Genomic DNA, 18,509 nt, shown 5'->3' on the forward strand with positions numbered 1-18,509 from the left:
ACACACATCCCTGTACATACAACTCCGCTGCATGTGCCCATTGTGTGTGTGATCTGTGGAATGTTCCTTCAAGCCTGATGTTGTAAAGAGATCCAGTCTTGCTCCATCTGCAAATTAAATTAGAGTTTGAATGCAGATATATATCTGTATACCTGTTTATTTTTTTCTGTGTTATTAGATCAAGACACTAAAATTTCTAAATAATTTAGGCTCAAGAATTGCATGTGGAAGTTAGGACAAAGATCTTGTATTAACAGATTTTTTTTTTTTTAAACCGTAGCATGTTGGTGAGATCATATTTCCTGGCAACTTTTCAATATGAAAAAAAAAATAAAATGGAGAAACAAAATTGATTCCTTTTTAATTATGCCATACATGAGTTCTGAGATTAGAACAAAATAACCTAGCATGTGACATATGAGAAGGAACAAGACTGCAAGGTTTTAAAATCTAATTGTCAAAGTAAATTCAGTAGGCAAGTGAGACAATTATTCGGCTGTGTGTGTCTTGAGCACCGGTTCAGAATGTACCAAAAAATCTTTATGAACTTGGGGAAATTATTCATTTTGTCAGAAGATAAACACATTCATAAAGCTTTTAAGATATTTGGAAACCTGTTTATTTTCAAACAGAAGCAAAGAGCATTAAGATCTCTAGAATCTAAGGTGAGTTTGATGGAATATGTAACAGAAGAAGGTAGACCTAGTCTGTCAGCATTTAACATACAATAAAATCATTGCCTTTACAAGAATACTGGCATAGTTGCTTGGAAGCATGTAGATTTTGCTACTGGGTTGTCTAAGGACAAGGAGGAATTCAGATGCTTAGCATCTGAATATTGCTGTAGTCTATAAGAGACAGTTAAATGATTCAGCTTAAGATAAAAAGATTAGTGACAGGTCTGCTATAGCTTTTAATTCTGAGATATATGCTGTAATAACAAAGCTGAGTGATCCATAATGCCCAAGTGGCCGTGTCAGTCAAGACAAAATTGCTGCATGTATATTTATATTACGTAATAATATATGAACTAACCATAATAATATGTTTAGATGACTCCAGGAAGTACTAGTTTGGTCTTGTTAGCACTACTTGTCAAATACTCTTTCCACATACATTTTTATAGCTCAATTATTTTTTATCTGAGAATACAAATAGCACTTTGAAGAGGCAAAGAAGATGTCTTCCATATCCATGAACATCAACAAGTTTTGTTCATCGCAGGATTCAAATAAGCTTGTATATTTTTCCCTACGGAGAACTAAATGTTTGTCTTCTCCTATTTTGTTATGGTTTTTTTTAGTGCAAAACTGGGTAGCTACAGCAAACAATACAGAGATGTCTGTTCCACAAGAGGGACATGGGTATAGTAGTTAACGATGAGAGAACAGAGATATAGCTCGCCTAGAACATCCAGCCAAGTGTTTATTTGGTTACTTTGTCACTGGTGGCTTATGGCATTGGCACTCTGTGGTTCTCTGGCAGATCTCTGATTGTATTTTCTTTTTTTTTTTTTTTTTAAAAAAAAAAAATATATATATATATATGTGTGTGTGTGTGTGTGTGTGTGTATATATATATATATATATTCTACCAGAAACTGATTTTTTTACAGTGTAAGAAGTGAAAGTATTAAATGATACCTGCAAACAGAATGGCTATCTATGAAATGTATTAAAAAGCTTCCAAAATCCCCTCATCATTTCTGCAACCCCTTCTCATGCTTGAAGACAGTGTGATCAAACAGAAAGAAACATTTTCATCCTTCTCAGCTGCCACAATTGCAATAGAGAGGGAAAAAAACCTCACCCAGCCCATGTGATTGGTCCCATGACAGCAACAGGAATTCATGTTTTTCTACAGAGATGTGCCATGTAGCGGTCCCTTAGGCAGACTTTTTGACTTCAGGACAGTACAGCAATGATGATGTCAGCAATATCCATGAGGAACCCAAAGATTTTCTTAAAGGACATTTGCAGGAGCTGGACTGGACATGAGGAAGCAGGGAATGCTGCACATTCTTCCCACACTTTTCCTTTCAGATTCCTAGACTGCAGAAAGGAACTACATGTATAGGGAGTTCTTTATGTGGAAATCATAGGACTATACAGCTGTAACTGTTTGACAAAGTTACAGACCATTTGGTGTTCGATGCTTTTCCCTCACTTCTTTGCTCAGCACCAAAGTGGTTTAATTTAAGATCAAGAAATTACTTTTGTCTTTTAGCATTTGAGGAGATAAATAACCAGCAGTGAGGAAGTCAGGGTTGGGATTTTATTATTTTTTTTTTCAAGTGGGAAGTTGATGCTTCTTGCAAAATGAAAATCTAAAATCTTGGCTGCATTCCTGAATATTGTTAATAATTTTGAAAGGTCTTCCTCTTTTGAATGATCATGATAATACAGCTCAGCTTTCAAGCCAACTCTGCTTGTGCTCATTTCCTCCACCCTCACCATCAACTCATCCTGGTCATTACTGGTGCAGTTTATAAACAATGCAGTATTAGTTCCTCTTTGTCCTTCCTTTCGCCTTCCTTTTCATATAAAAGTAAGATGACTTCCATCTATAGGATTACCTGTCTTAAATGTCTTGACACCTTCTCCTTGCTTCAGTACTCTTTTGCAGCCTGTAGCAAAGGGAACTTTTCCTTGCAGTTGTGCTACCTACAACTTAGTTGTCCTGAAGTTATCCTGTATACATATACATATATACAGCAATGCTGTAAAGGCAACTGTATGATTTTGATTCTTACAAGCCAAAATAGGCAAACCAGTACTAGCGAATACACTATTATCACTGATTCAATAACTTAATATTTAAGGAATTCAAATTTGGGGCAAAGTGTTGAGCTTTCAACATTAACCTTACAAAAAGTAACTAACTTAAAATCCACTTAATTGACCCTGTCCTCCAACAGACAAGGAGAATATCTACGTGATATGTGTCAGCCAGGAGGAAAGACTTCGTATACATGAAGCATAATAGTCCTCATGATACTGTCTTCATGTTTTCATAAACAGATATGATTTAACAGTATGGCTGAAATAATGTAGGTTAACAAAAACCATACCACGTAGATAAGTAACTGTATGATCTTGACTTTAAAGTTGAAAAACAAATCAATTTTTTCGAGAAATCCTGAAAGCATTTGCAGTTTTCTTCAATATTTTGTAAGAGACAATTCATGTTATAGGTTTAAATTTGCCATATTTGGTATTCACTTGGCCCTCATCTGTTTTGTTCTGTCTGCATTTTGATAAAATGGCATGCTTGGAATTACGATGAGGGTGCTCATTCTTTCAGGCATTTTCTTAATTGTTGAAATACATCTGAGCTACTTGTATTTAAATTAAAGTATTTCCATTTGTGATTTACTGAAGCAGCTACTACTTTACTGGATATTATTAAGACTGATTGCCATAGAATGCCATTTTTACTACCCATTGTTAATTACACATGCTGGAAGGGAGAGTTCTATGTTGTACACTCTTCATAGATTAAATTCTTGGTACACATCAGCTACAACAAGATTTGTCAGAAGTTTTGTGGAATAACCAATACTGAAGAATTGGGAAGATTTTTTTTTTTTTTAAAGTTAGTGGCAGTCTTAAAGCTTAAATGATTTTTACCTTGCATACCATAAGGTCTAGATGAGCAGCATATTTTATAACCATGTTAAAAGCAGTCATAAAATAATCCCAGTTGGCTTCTCCTCCCTTATGAAGTTAGCAGCATAATAAAGTAAACAGATTTCTTAAGATGTGTATTCAACACATAGCAAGATTTATTGCTGTAGTCTGGGTCAGATTCTGTTCTAAACCATTCCACTGTAAAAGTGAAAAAAATCAACAGAAATAATTGATTGATTAGATCATGACTTCTTTGAATTTTTTGTATGTCAAGGGATTTACTCCAGATTTATATTGCATTACTGAAAACACAATTTGTTTATTAACACAAAACCCAACATCATGATTTTGAGGACTGTTTTCCTGTTGATCTAGTTTGTTGAAAAGAATTGAGATAGTTTCTTTATCAGTGTCTAGTTTCTCCTTTACAATGTAATGCATTTGAGATGAGCAACATGGGCTGGACAGACATTCGCATTCATTTTTCTACATCTTGAACCACATAGCATTGATTTAGATGTATACTGACATGTTGGGACTTGGAGTGCTATTCTGGGTAATGTGAGACCCATGACTTGGAGACTATGGTACTGTCTGTTATAACAAAGCTTCTTGCAGATATGTCTGTCTGGAACTTGAATACACCATTTTAGGAGTTTATTCTATTGATACTTCTGAACAGCACTTACATCAGCAGGACTTGTGTATAGTTATCCAGGGGAAACGAAGCACCTACGTGGTGTAATTTCAAAGCCATTGCAAGGCCATTGCAAGCCAATGCCATTGCAAGGCCAAGTGACATGCAAAGCAGAATGAGAATGGATCTCACTCTCCAAAGTAAAATTCTAAGTCTGTTTTTACATGATGGCCCCAGTGTTTGTTGTACCAGTTGTTCAAGGAGTCTGATTCTCTTGCTCAGCTGGACAGAATGCAAAGCAGGATGATATCTTCCTACTTTCTGGCAGCACCGGCTGAATGCATTTCAATGGGCTGGAGTGTCAGCTGTGATTTATTGCCCATTTTTGTTCTTTTATGTGTTACATTTGTCATTTTTGCAGTGACAGTTTCCTCTATAAAACAGTATAGTTATAAGAAAATGTTAAGAGGATACAGGAGTGCCATAGGATCTACTGTTTCCTTTTCTCCTTTTTTTTTCCCTCATATATTACAGAGTTAAATGTCAGGTTTTCTGTTTTTAAGACAGTGCAACCAAAGCATGTAGGATTTTAAACATAAGTACATTTTCCACAGAGCACCTGAAGAAGTGTTGAAGTTAAACAATTAGACAAAGAGGGCCTAAAAGGAATGCTGATAACAATTCACAAATGCTGAAATAACCCATAATATAAATAAAAGCCCTTTCCAGCTGTAGACAATAGAGAACCTGAGCTGATTAGAAGTCAGTTACCAATGTGATTCTGTTAATAACAGCAAGCAATCCAGTTCATTATTACATTAACAAGAATTCCTACAAACTTTTCTGAAAATTAATTAGCAGCCTTAGTTTTGAATGTGTTCAAGTCATTACAGAAAAGCCAGAGGCTCTGATCAAGGAGTCAGGATGTCCTGCCATTCAGCTTCTCTTCTGAGGGACATGTTGAGTCCCTCAAGGATGATGGGACCTTTGCAGTTCTCTTGCATAAATAAAATGAGGAATTGGCTGGATGGTTGCATCCAGAGGGTAGTGATCAGTGGCTCCATATGGAGATTAGTGACAAGTCTGTCCCTCAGGGGTTCTTGTTGGGACCAGTATTGTTTAATATCTTCATCAGTGACGTAGACAGTGGGAAGTTTGTGGATGACCCCAGACTGAATGGTGCGGTTGACACTCCTGAGGGATAGGATGCCATCCAGAGGGACCTCAACAAGCTCAAGAAGTGGGCCTTTGTGAACTTCATAAGGTTCAACAAGGCCAAGTGCAAGGTCGTGCACTAGGGTCAGGTCAACCCCCGGTATCAATACAGGCTGGGGAGGAAGGCATTGAGAGCAGCCCTGTGGAGAAGGACTTGGGGACACTGGTGAATGAGAGATTGGACATGAGCCGGCAACGTGTGCTTGCAGCCCAGAAAACAAATTGTATCTTGAGCTGCATCAAAAAGAGCGTTCCCTGCAGGTTGAGGGAGGTGATTCTGCCCTCTGCTCTGATCTGGTAAGACCCCACCTGGAGTACTGCATCCAGCTCTGGAGCCCTCAGCACAGGAAAGACATGGACCTATTGGAGAGGGGCCAGAGGAGGCTACAAAAATGATCAGAGGGCTAGAACAGCTCTGCTGTGAGGACAGGCTGAGAGAGTTGGAGTTGTTCAGCCTGGAGAAGAGCAGGCCTCAGGAAGATCTTATTGTGGCCTTTCAGTACATAAAGAGAGCTTATAAAAAAGACGGGACAGACTTTTTAGCAGGACCTGTTGTGACAGGACAAGGGTAATGGTTTTAAAATAAAGGAGGGGAGATTCAGGCTAGACATGAGGAAGACGTTTTTTACAGTGAGGATGGTGAAACACTGGCCCAGGTTGCCCAGACAGGTGGTAGATGTGCCATCCCTGGAGACATTCTAGGCCAGGCTGGATGGGGCTCTGAGCAACCTGATCTAGTTGAAGATGTCCCTGCTTATTGCAGGGAGGTTGAACTAAGTGACCTTTAAAGATCCCTTCCAACCCAAACTATTCTATGATTCTATGAAATAGGAGAGTAGGGAGGATGAATTACAAACAGTCATATCAGCAGTTCTGCTCTGGCCATTGGTGCTTATGCTTGGCCAAGGAGGTATGGGTTCATCAGCTGCCCTGGCACTGTATCACCAGAGCCAGTGGTGTTACAGAGCTGGAACAGAAACAGCTAGAGAAAGATCTCGTGACCTAGAAGAAATTATCAATCATTCCCTACCATTTAGGAAAGACAAGTAGCCTAATTAGGTAAGTTTCACACTGTAGAAAGTGTTTGTCTTTTATTCAGAGGAGTTAAAAATTTGGATGTTACAGAGTTATTAGTCATTGTAGGAGCTGTGTTACATGCTTCAAGTACACAACTGATTTGGAATTTTGAGTGTTCCAGTCTGTAGCTGAGAGAAAAATATTATTCCAAGTGTCAGTGTCAAATATCTCTTTCTTGAAGAGAGTGACACAAAATTCAACGTAAGCCACTGAAGATGAATCTGTTTGGTTCATCCTAGCTAGAAAAATTATCTGTTTTTTGAGCAATGTATAATCTTAATATGAGGATATCTATGAGGTGAAGCTGCTTGAGATTGGACTTGGGGGGAGGGCACTTTCCTTAGTCTCATTACAGAGCGTGGAAACATAAAACCCAGTTGTGAAAATAACAATATGAATAAAATGACCAGGATAAATTCCTAGCAAACTTTAAGGAATCTCTGCCATCTGTGTTATACCAGTCAGTATCACATCTAATCCAAAATATTTCAACACTGGCAATCTACAGAGAAGCAGAAAATACAAAACAAAGCAAAAATACCAGTAGGTAATTTTTGGAGCATCGTTGTATGTCATGTAGTGTGTTATTGCATTTCTGTATAAAAGAAAATATGCCTCTGATTTTTACATTCAAAGCAGAACATATTTTGCATGTACAACAACTAAAAATTAAGGAGAGACAAGGGAAGAGAGAGAAACCCAGAGACATAATTAGTAACAAAAAAACCCTGTGAATTTCAATATTTCCCATCTGTAGTTATTGACTGTGTTCATAAAATGCTAAGCAATTAGAATTTTAATTTGAAAGAAAATGTGGTTCCAGTTGTGGGTAAAATAACCTGTACTTTTTAGGCACTGCAAATCTGGAGAGTTTAACAAATGTGTAATACAATATTGCATGGATCACCTCTGTGTTAATATCTAGGTGAACGTTAAAATGTGTTCTAGTTAAATAGAGTAGTACAGCAAAGAGAAGAGTAGTATTGTCAACTTTAATGAAAAGACACAGAACATACTACCTTGGGCAAAACGATGTTTCAGAAATTCACTCAGTTCAGATCCCTTGAAATAACTGAATATTTAATACATATCTAAGCTGCATTTGTCTGCTTGGAATAATAACTCAACGCTATGCAAGCCATGAGTGTACTTATTGATGGCATTTTAACACCTGCTTCTCCAGGCATTATATTTAAAATGTCCTTTTCTGCAGGAATGGGACTTTGACTGCAAGAGCCACTGATTTTGGAGCTCTGGAAAGGGCATTTGAGTATATGTGTGCATTTTAGAATCATAGAATCATTTCAGTTGTAAGAGACCCTCAGGATCATGGAGTCCAACCATAACCTAACCTAACTCTGGTACTAAACCATGTCCCTAAGAACCTTGTCTAAACGCCTTTTAAACCCCTGCAGGGATGGTGACTCTACCACTTCCCTGGGCAGCCTGTTCCAATGCCTGACAACCCTTTCCGTGAAGAAGTTTTTCCTAATATCCAATCTAAACCTCTCCTGATGCTACTTGAGGCTTTATTTTTTTGAAACTTTGAGCTTTCATTCCCTTCTTTTCATCTGATTTTCTGTTATTGCTGACCACTTACAAGTTTTTGTGAAAATAGAAAACTCCCATGTAAGTGAAAGTTCAGTCATAGTTTGCGTAAAAGTGGGTGGAAGTTACTGTGTTACATGGTTTCAAGCTGACAAGAGGGAAAGTGCAGTAGTTTCAAGTTCTGTTTCATCTTTTGAGTTCAGATCAGAAACAGGGAAATAGAGGAAAAATGGTAAATTGTCATTGGTCAGTAGCAAAGAAAGTATTCATGAAATCTTTTTGAAGCACATTTCAGTATGTTGTCATTGAATTAGCCAGCTTCTGGTCATGTGTAAATGTGTCAGTAATTAAAAGTGATATGAAAAGAACTGATGAAAAAAAGGGCTGTTAAAGGAATTATTAATCAAATAGGACAAATGAAAATTTTTCTATAACCCCTAAATCCTACAGGAAATGTACAAAAAATGAAAAGTAAATCAATTATAACCATTCAGAGAAGGCCTAGTCTTTTCTTGTCCCTGCAATAGAATCTTGGTTCATCTAACATTGCTTCAGTTTGGAGGGACTTTTTATTGCAGTACTGTAAATGCTTCTGAATGTGAACAAAAGAATTGGTACACTTTATTGGCACAAAGACAGATTTAGAATTCTGTGGAATTATTTTTCCTTTCTTGTGCTGATGCTCCTTTCTAGTTCCTCTAGCCAATTTCCAGACCCCAAGACAGAGTTGACTCTGGGAATGTTTTAAAAAAAAAAGTGGTTTACCTATTTTTCCCTGCTTTTTATAAATTTATCACAAATAGATTTTTACCTTTCCACTTGCATCATTGCATGTCTAATTCCATTTATCTTTGAGTAGAATGAGTTATATAACACTTTCCTCCAAGAAAATAGGTAAATGGTCAATAATGATAAGTAAATTCTGAGAGTGTGACTGGTTATGAAGTATTTTTGAAGAACCCTTCTAAAGAGACACAATGGGGAGGTAGGCTGAGGAGGCTGGTAGCAGAAATCACCAAGAATGTCAGCCTTGTCTATGAGCCAGTGGCAGCATAGGCCAAAAATGCATGGATGTGCAGATGTACCACTGGGGTTCCTGTATTACATTGTCCTCGTGTCCTCTCCCTACACCTAATGGCAAAATAACAAGGTCTTCACTGACATTCAATTCAGAACTATTCATTAGTGTTCCTGTAATTAAGTCTTCAGCAACAGCAAGATCAGAAGACAGCACCTCATGCTGAATGTGATTCCTTGCATTCCGGAGTAGAAAATAAAACAGCTGTGTTTGTCCATACCAAGAATATCTAGTTCTATAGCCGAGTTTCACTCTCAGTACATCAGCTCCGGAAACATCACTCTGATCTGACTTCACATATTCGCTGCCTGGTGGAGGCCAAGAGTACAAGCAAAACCACATTTTACCTTCTCTAAAGAGGGGAGAATCCTTTTCAGGCTTCCAACCCACATCTTTTTTGTTTGTAGAAGATATTATAGCTGAAATAAACTTTCAGGGGTGTCTGATAGTTCTTGATACTTCTCAGTGTAGCTTGAGGAGGAGATCTGGTGTTGGAAGCATGAGAGTCAACCAGAGGTCTCCTTCCACAACAAATAAAATTCAAATGTCCTTGGCAAGGGTGATGATAAATTATTCACTTTTATAGGAGTGGCTAGAAAGTGGTGCTGACTTGCTTAGAGAATGCATAATGCATGGACAGGTTCAGTCTGGACTGACTGCTTTCATTTCCTTAGAGCTTGTCTGAGTCACTCTTCTACCCTGAGTACGGTTGGTTTGAGATTATGTTGAGAACCATAAAACCAAATGTTTCAGGGCTAAAAGCTCCCCTTGTTGTACATTGTACTTGTAGGGCTTCTTGTTCCCAGAAGTCAGATTTGTAAGACACTGTTGCACCTCCAGTGGCTGCAAGTGGGACCTCATTCCCACAGCATCACCTGGTAACCAGCCCTACGTCTCAATATACTGAGACACCTGCAGTTCCAGCCCTTGATAGTGCCTCTTTCTCACACCTCCTCACCCTTACTCCGTTTGAGACGTACATGTATACAGCTAATTTTTATGGAAGTATGTTCTCATTGCCCCTCAGTCGACCTTCTTGATCAGAAATTTGCATCTCATGGAGTTATATTGACCTTCGATGTGTTTGTTTGGTCAGCAAGCAGGTTGGTGAAGTGCAGTTTCTTCTTCCCGTAGTAGTCAGGAGGATTTTTATTTCAGTGGTTGAGTCTGTCTTTCAAGTATGCTGCCATAATCTTTCCCTTTGTTGGGGCCATTTGAAAGCTAAAAGTTCCAGAGACTATACTTTTTCCTTCAAAAATGATATATTTCCAAGAAGGAGATACACCATGTCTGTATATTCTAGACTTCTTGTTAATTTCTGATGGAGGTGTAGCTGTTGAGTATGCTTTAGACATCCCTTGATGACCTCAGTGCCATTATAATGTGAGGACTTTTTCTTTCTTTCTTCTAGTAGGAGTGAGGGCTTCCAGCTGCTTGGGTGCCTGCTGGAGAGGAAACTTTTTATGAATTTTAATTATTTAAATTTCCTTGATTAAGAGAAAAGGGAAGAAAAAAAAAAGCTTGCAGAATGGTTGGTAGATTTGTTGCAAAAGGAGCAAATGAGCTGTTTATCAAGGCTGGCTTGCTTGTTTTCTGTAAGTCCCTTTCTAAAAAACACAGTCTCCAGAAAAATCCAGTCAAGGAGCCTGGATTAAAACCCCATTAAAAAATACAATGTGATGAGACCAAAAGATACATGTAAAACTGGGAACTTTTATTTGGTTTAGGCATGTTTTGTAAAGAATTTTATTATTCGTGACAACCAGAAACACAGATGTTTAAGAAAAAAAAAGTCTTTTTACTCACATGCACCAACATGATTCATCCACCAGTGAGAGATATATTTCATTTGATAGTCAGTTAAATGAGTCATATTCATCAGTGAAGTAGTTCTTTGCATTTCTTTTCATGTAGTTCTTTGTCGCTCATATTTACATCTTCGTAAAGAGTAACACAAACAAAATTAATAATTCATAATTATTGTTGCACAGTGGAGCCTTATTTTGATAGTCCCTTCTTAGCATAGATCTTTTAACAAGGCTGTTTTCTCCTGCATTTAAAAAACACCAGATAAACAACATACCAAATCAGCATGGTTGTCTTGTAGAAGTACAGAAATCCTTTTTAGGAAAGGAAGATCTGTACACAGCAGTGTGTATGGTACTGATGATCATAAATTACAGAGAAGATAGTCTGCTGCAAAAATATAAGTGCTATTTGCCCCCTTTCACAGACATTCAAAATATAGATTTAGTGAGCGCTAACACATCATGGGAGGGAAAATCAGGATACATCGATTTCAGCACTTAAGTGGCTCCTGTGCTCAGCAAAACATAAAGAAAATATAATCCCTGCCCTGTGGAAAAAACAGTTTATACGTGAGCATTTCCAAAAGAAGCCAGGAACAGAAAGGGAAAAATACTGTAAAAAGAGAAGTAAAACAGACCTTATTCGAAGACTTTTATAAAACTAACATATTCAAGGTATGGAGTAGAGACAGAAAGAAAAAACTACTGATCAAAACTACCTTCTGTCACAAATTATACCCTCCCCAACAACACCTCGTAACTTCTACCATATGGACAAAAAAAGCAGTGCAGTTTTGAAGGAGAACTAGGAACACTGGTTTGAAAGCTAACAACGAGGAAGGGGAGGGAGAACTTTCTCCCTTAGCTGGATTTCTACCAGGAGTAATAAAACAAAGACTTTGTTATCAGAGTACATGCTGGCTAGAAGATGAGGACTGAATGCCAGTCGCTTACAGTAGAAACAGACTAGCCAGGCTGGTAATTCATTTCATCTACAAATCTCTGTAAGTTTTGGGTCTTCTCCAAGGCAGTCACAAATCCTGGCATCTGGAACAAACTTGAAACTCAAATAAAAAGCATGTTAGACTGGCTTGTCTTTCCATAGCACCAGTAATGCTCCTACAGACTTAAAAATGAGTGTACAGTTCTCTGCAGTCTTAGGAGAGATGGTGATAGATAGAAATAGTGAGGAAACTTCTGGGCAAAACAGAACATTTTATACTGTTGCCCCGTTCAGTTGTTTTTTACAGGATTGGAATTGCTGTTGATGATTTGACATTTATAAGGACTTACCTCTGCGGAACACCTCTTTTCATACCAGTAGCACAGACATGTTTGTGTACTTTCTTATTTTGTCATACTGCATTTTATTCCATCCCTTTACTTTTGGCACCTCTGCTTTTCCTACCTTCATGTTTATGAACCATTATGTTACTTCCTTCTTTTTAACACCCTAACCAACATCATACATAAAAACATTACTCTGTCCCTGAAATAACTCTTGAAGGTCTGTTTCTGCTGTGTTACTAACTGGAAATACTGAGTGATGCCAGCTAGCTGAAAGAACAGGAATGGTAGAAGTATTCATTTATTTGAGTATTATAAATGCATTTTCTTAGGGGTGTTTGCCTCCTTCTCCCACCTGCGATTGCTACACCTGCCTATTACAGCCTGGCTCAACTCTATAGTATGCTTTTAGTGGCACAGATTGCTTAGCTGTGTGCTTAGCACAGTTGGGCTCCCAGTCAGATTTAGAGCTTCTAGATCTCAATATCATACCAATAATAGAGAGTGATAATTATAGCAGCCTTTGTAATGTGTGATGTCCTTGGAGAGCATGGGCAGAGTCTTTAAAGCCAAGTGCTCTGATCTTTTCAGTCTTCTTACTTTGTGGCAGGGACAACAGGACTCTTGTGATGGGTGTTCCAAGGAAGCATCACATCTCTCTGCCTCCCTTTTGCCTTGTGCCATTTTGCATGATTTCTGCCACCTAATCCCAGTGCAACTTGCCACATAAGGGTATAATGTTTCATTTTCCTGACTCACTCTGTGAAATAACTTAAAAGTAGGTGCCGAGATGGCATAGTCAAATTGCACTGCCTGCATTAAAAAATCATGTGCTAGTTAGTAACACAACAAGTTAGTCTCAAATTTGACTGGACTAACTTTAGAACCTTGTAAAGTCAGCCATTACATCAGTCATAGGAACAGCTGTGAGTGAAATAGAGTTGGAAAGGCTTGCAAGTGACTTATCAATCAAGTACCTTTTGAGAGCTTAAAGCTGCAGAGTGAAAGTAAAAAAGGCAGCAACTATGGTCAGCCTTGGCTGGGAGAAATAAAATGAAACCAGTCTAGCTAATTAAAGAAAGGGCTTATTTCTTAACTCAAATAGGAGAAGAAAAGTCTGGATTTTTAAAAGATCACTTTAGACAAAACAACCTATAGCTAGATTTTAGTACTAACAGATTTAATATTTTTTCTTCCTTTGAAAGTATAACTAGCAGCTCCTACACTGCTGATGCAGGGTTATTTTATTGGTTGTTCTGTTCTATACAATGGTCAGTCATTTCTAACTACATTTTTTTGTAAGGGACTAATAAACATTGAAAAGCGAATCCAAACTTCGTTTATTTACAAAGAGAAGGAGAGAGAGGTTTTGTTCAGTTTGGTGGAAGTCCATCGCATGTAAGTTGAAAGAATTATCTTTCGCTTGGCTGGTTCATTCAGTGAAAAGTCTTAGCTTCCATTTTAATGAGGAACATTTCTGCTCAAACTCTTCTATCCATAAGCTACCTACAGGAGATTATTGTTTATAAAGTTTTGGAGCTTGTGCCTTCTGAGTGAGAAGGAATGGAAATTTTCCACCCAAGGAAGTGGCAGAACTGTTTTCTGAAAAGCACAGATTATTTCTATAATACTAATGCCAAACCTGTATATCTGTGATGAGAACCAGAAATTCTTCAGAGAGGAATTTTTTTACGCGATCTTCTATCCCATGGTACAGAAATAGGAATTTCAGTGCATGAAGTAATTCAAGAATTCATAGTGTGGCAGGAACAAAATACCAGTGACTAGAATATAATTAAGTTCTCAATCTGAAGAGCAGCTAAGACCACTAAACTTCAGAAAAGGAGATTTTAGTATTACGAAAGAGTTAATGGAATAGGTCCGAGAGTCAAAAATAAGTGAAATAAAATCTTTAGGTGTTTCATGGATAATACTTAAAAATATTATCTCTGAGTCTTGTGAAGTCCTGAGCAAAATGGGATGCATGAGGGAAAGTCACAAATCAGGCCAGCTGAATACCCTTTTTTCTAAGTGAAGAAGAATAAAATATTTCACATTTTAAATGCTAGGGTAGGGAATACCACAAAGAGTGGGCAATAAATATAATAAATGAAAGGGAGATTGGAATCACTGAGATTAATTAGAAAAGTAAATAACTAAGGGTATGGAACCAAACAATGTTACTGTCTTCCACTTTATTCAGTGCAGGAAGCCTGTGGAAATACTTTGCTGGGTTTTGTGGCACCTTGGGGTTTATATATAAGTGCATCTCTTGTTTTTCACTTATGGCAGGAAGCACTCTAGTTTGTTCTTGTCAAGTAAAGACTTTTCCAAAGTCAGCACCTTAATGCTTTTTAACCTAGCAGGAAACATTTCCTTGTCCTTTTATTTTCTAAGCAGCTCCCTTGAGCTGTTCTGCACTCACTGCCCTTTACTGACCTATTGCCCTTCTAAAGGTGACCACAGTGTATGTGTCAATTTGGCCTTAATTCTTCTCACTCCACTAGCCCAGACAGCCCTAGTAAGAAAATAGAAGTGAGGTTATTGTGCAAGCTTTAAAGTCAGGCTTCTGTGTGCAAGGGAGAACCAAAAGCTTGAAGTAAAATGAACAAAAAAAAAAATCCCAATAAATTGTAAGGTCCACTGTTGTGAGGAAAATGCAGTGGGCTTAGCACAGCTATTGACAACAGTATGCGATTTGTCATTAAAAACAGATGTTTTACTGGAGATAGAAAACCCCACTAGTCTTGTAGCTATGTATTTTTAAAGGCGCTAGGGTGATCAAGGAAATAAAAAATGTCTGTGTCAGAGAAACTGGTTGAAATAACAATAATAAATAGAATCAAATACCAGAACTGCAATATCATGATACAATCATGTATAGTTAATACTGTTTCTGTAAAGAAGGATTACATTTCACTCAGCTTTTCTGGTATGTCTCAGTACAGAAGAGAGAAAGAGAAGCCACAGCATCATTTATTTAGACTTGCAATAGTAATTTTCCAGTTGTCTCTTGAAAACATGAAAACAAAACTAAAAGCATGCATTGACATCACAGCTTATCAAGTGGCAAAATGCACTTCAGAACTACTGCCCCTAGCTGCCTCCATCCCCTTACTAACAGTTCACCTTTCTTTCCATGGTGCCAGTGGAATTGCCTGTGTGGCTATAGGTCAGAAGTCAGTTAAGAGGTAATTATGAGGTGATGTCTATTACACATATGGAAGAGCAGCTCTTGAATATGATGATAGTTGGTGTGGGTTAGCAGAATTCACACAAGGCTGTGAAGAATTTCAGCAGGACAAAAGCAAACTGAATAAAGAAGTAGTTCCAGCTCAGCCTTGATAGATTCTATGTCGAGTTCAGCAGAGGTAAATTTGAATTGCTTTTAACTAATAGAAGGTTCAAAATTGAACACTGCTCTGAACAAAGGGACACAGGTTTTACTGTAAACAATGTGCCAGTGAGCTGTTCAGCATCCGTCTGATGTCAAAAGAAAATCAAATATAATGCTCAGAGGGATAAAGAATGTGGTAGAGCACAAAAATTTTTAAAAATCCCGTTGTAGAAAAACTAAGGTATGTTAAAGGAATAAACACTATTAAGTAAAATGAAGACAGTTGATCCAGAATTCCTTATACTGAAAGACTCAAGGGATGCTCAAGAAAGGTGAAAGATGGCAAATTTGATTCTTTTACCCAAGTGGATTTTGGAACCCACTGACACCAAGAAAGGAGCAACATTCTGTCAGGGAATGAATGAGTTGCTGAATGGAACTAAAAGAGAATTGAAATAATGCCAATATTTGGGTTTTTATAATAACTAATTGTAGGAGTTTTTAAAAGGCATGTCAAACATCAGGTTTCCAGTTTAAGACCACCTCTGGTATGAATCAGGCTGAGTCCATCATGATGGGAAGCTTTATTCTATTTTTAACTTGGGTGGCATTACATCTGCTTTTCTTAAACAGTTTGAGATGTTCCCTCAGTTCGATATTCAACAGATGACACAGTGTGGGAGTTTCTGTGTCCTGATGTTAGACTGTGTATCTTCTCATTTAGGCTTTCTTTGGAGAATTTGCAATAGTGGTGAATTCCCCAGCTTGTCCATGATTCCCAAGAGGATAATTCTTTGTGGCATGGAAGGCATTTCATGAAGGTTGTGCTTTGTGATATGCAGAAAGCATGTATGCTCTGAATACAATTTTGATATTCTCTCCCCTGCATTGTGTAAGTCTGGCTCATTCCACTGGAGTGGGGACCATGTGCTGTCGAAGAGAAACAACACTAAGATAAAACATGTTGGATAGTTGGGAGTTCTATGTGAAAATGTAGCAACGCTAGCATTCATGATCCCAAATCTAGCAGTGGAAGCCTTGGCAGAAGGAATGAAACCGTAAGGCAGAATTTTATTTTACGAAGGCATTACCGATGAGTATTCCAGTAGGGTGAGGTAGCCTGAAGGAAATAATGAAGAATAGACTTGGGAAGGAACCAGTCTTAGAAATTAAGTCCGAAAAGCTACTGCTCGTTGTTGACTTTGCATTCTTCCTTTATTGGGTTTTAGAGTGAAAAGAGGACTGTTTAGTCCTTATCATGTCTTACCAGTTGCGTCATACTTGAGTCACTGCTTCGTGTTTGCCAAGTTCAAATAACAGCTGCCTTTTGCACAAAGATACTCTAGATGTGTTCTAAATATCTGCTACATGGTTGAGTGCCGTGCAAATTACAGCAATGTAGAGTTTAACAAATTGATTTATATATCACACAAGGAAAACAGAACTGTTCTTAACAAGCTTTCATGCATCCGCATTGAAGAAAACACAGAGCCAGATTTCTGTTACCTTTAGTGATACAGTGTAAGAATTCTAGTAATTGGAATTGCAGTATATTGCTATCAACCTAATATTCTGGTGGGACTGGGTACGGAGATATGCAGCGGATCATCTTCTCTGAATTAGCACTCACACAAAGTGCCATGGCCAGAATTTTCCAAACAACCTGACTTTGGCACTTAGCTCTAATATATTTTGATTTAGCATCTTTACTAGCAGCAATACAAATTGCCAGGTTTTCCCGGCATTCCTAGTGGTAAGGAGTTTTGAGGAGGTCAGCCAAAAGTGCAACTATGGGTGCTCAGAAGTACTCACCATCTTAGAATAACCTGGTTACAACTGAGAAGAAACATTAGAAATGTTTTCATTGTACTTTTTGGAAAATATCTCTGCATGTAAGTTGATCACCAATTTGCTTTCTTTCCAAAACAAGAAAGTGAAAACACATGTAAAATCGGTACTTTCAAAATCCTCTGTGAAACCCAGACAGTGATATAAGAATGTGGTCTTAAAATATTACACTTCACTTTAGGTTTCACTCTTCCTTCTCCCTTCCCAAAAAAGCTGTAGCAGGAAAGTGATCCATAAATCCCTGTGTCCACTTCATGGCACGATGCCTCAAATGATGAATGCTGTCTCGTTTTGATTAAAAAAAAAATGAAAGTCTATAAAAAAACTAAAATCAGTTTAGTGAATTGACTGTTGCTTCCTTAACATTTTTCATCCTGAACTCATTTAGTAGAGGAAATGGATATTTCATCAGACATGGATTTGACGTTCCATCACATTATACAGTAAACAGTACAAACGATGTTATTTTTTTTAAATGGAGAAGCTGGAAGAGCTAAGACAGTAGCTGCTGTAAGGCACTGGTTATCTCATTTAAACAGATATTAAATGTGGGTGCCAGTGGTGTGATCATCAGCTGCTTCCCACTTTGTGAATAAATTGCTTAGAAGGAGTCTTTTTGCCTACCAGATGTGACCTAGATTTAGATTTCCAAAGGAAAAAAAAAAAAGAAGTCTATTGTGTAAAAAACAATTGCGGGTAAAATGCATGGTAAATGAGCTTATCTCACTTTTCCAGGTGTTTAAGCTAATATGTTATGGAATTACAGCTTCATTTATGAAAAATAATTGAGGAAAATGTTCCAGCAAATCAAATTTGGATAAAGGCTTAGGATAGTTATTGTGTTGTTAGCAAGTTTCTAAATGGAGGAAAGAAAAGGGAGCCAGCAGAGATAATAAAAATATAGAAATTTGTGAATCTGTGAAGGGGCTCTTATAGAAGGGTCAGGACTAGCTGTGGTGTCCCACCTGTATTGTGGTCTAGCGAAATGTCATGGAACAATATGAAGAATTATTGTCCTGCCAATGCAAGTGAAAGGATTTTTTTC

The 18,509-nt window shown here is 37.7% G+C and overlaps 1 protein-coding gene across 1 annotated transcript in view; it reads left to right on the forward strand.

Annotated features, from left to right (window-relative positions):
* The window catches only part of PTPRM (protein tyrosine phosphatase receptor type M), a gene marked incomplete at both ends in the record, with an annotated part of 469,357 nt that overhangs the window by 296,781 nt on the left and 154,067 nt on the right, over positions 1-18,509 (forward strand). The gene's annotated exons all lie outside the window — the stretch shown is intronic.

Source organism: Nesoenas mayeri, assembly GCF_963082525.1.
Source record: "Nesoenas mayeri genome assembly, chromosome: 2".
NCBI classification, from domain to species: Eukaryota; Metazoa; Chordata; class Aves; order Columbiformes; family Columbidae; genus Nesoenas; species Nesoenas mayeri.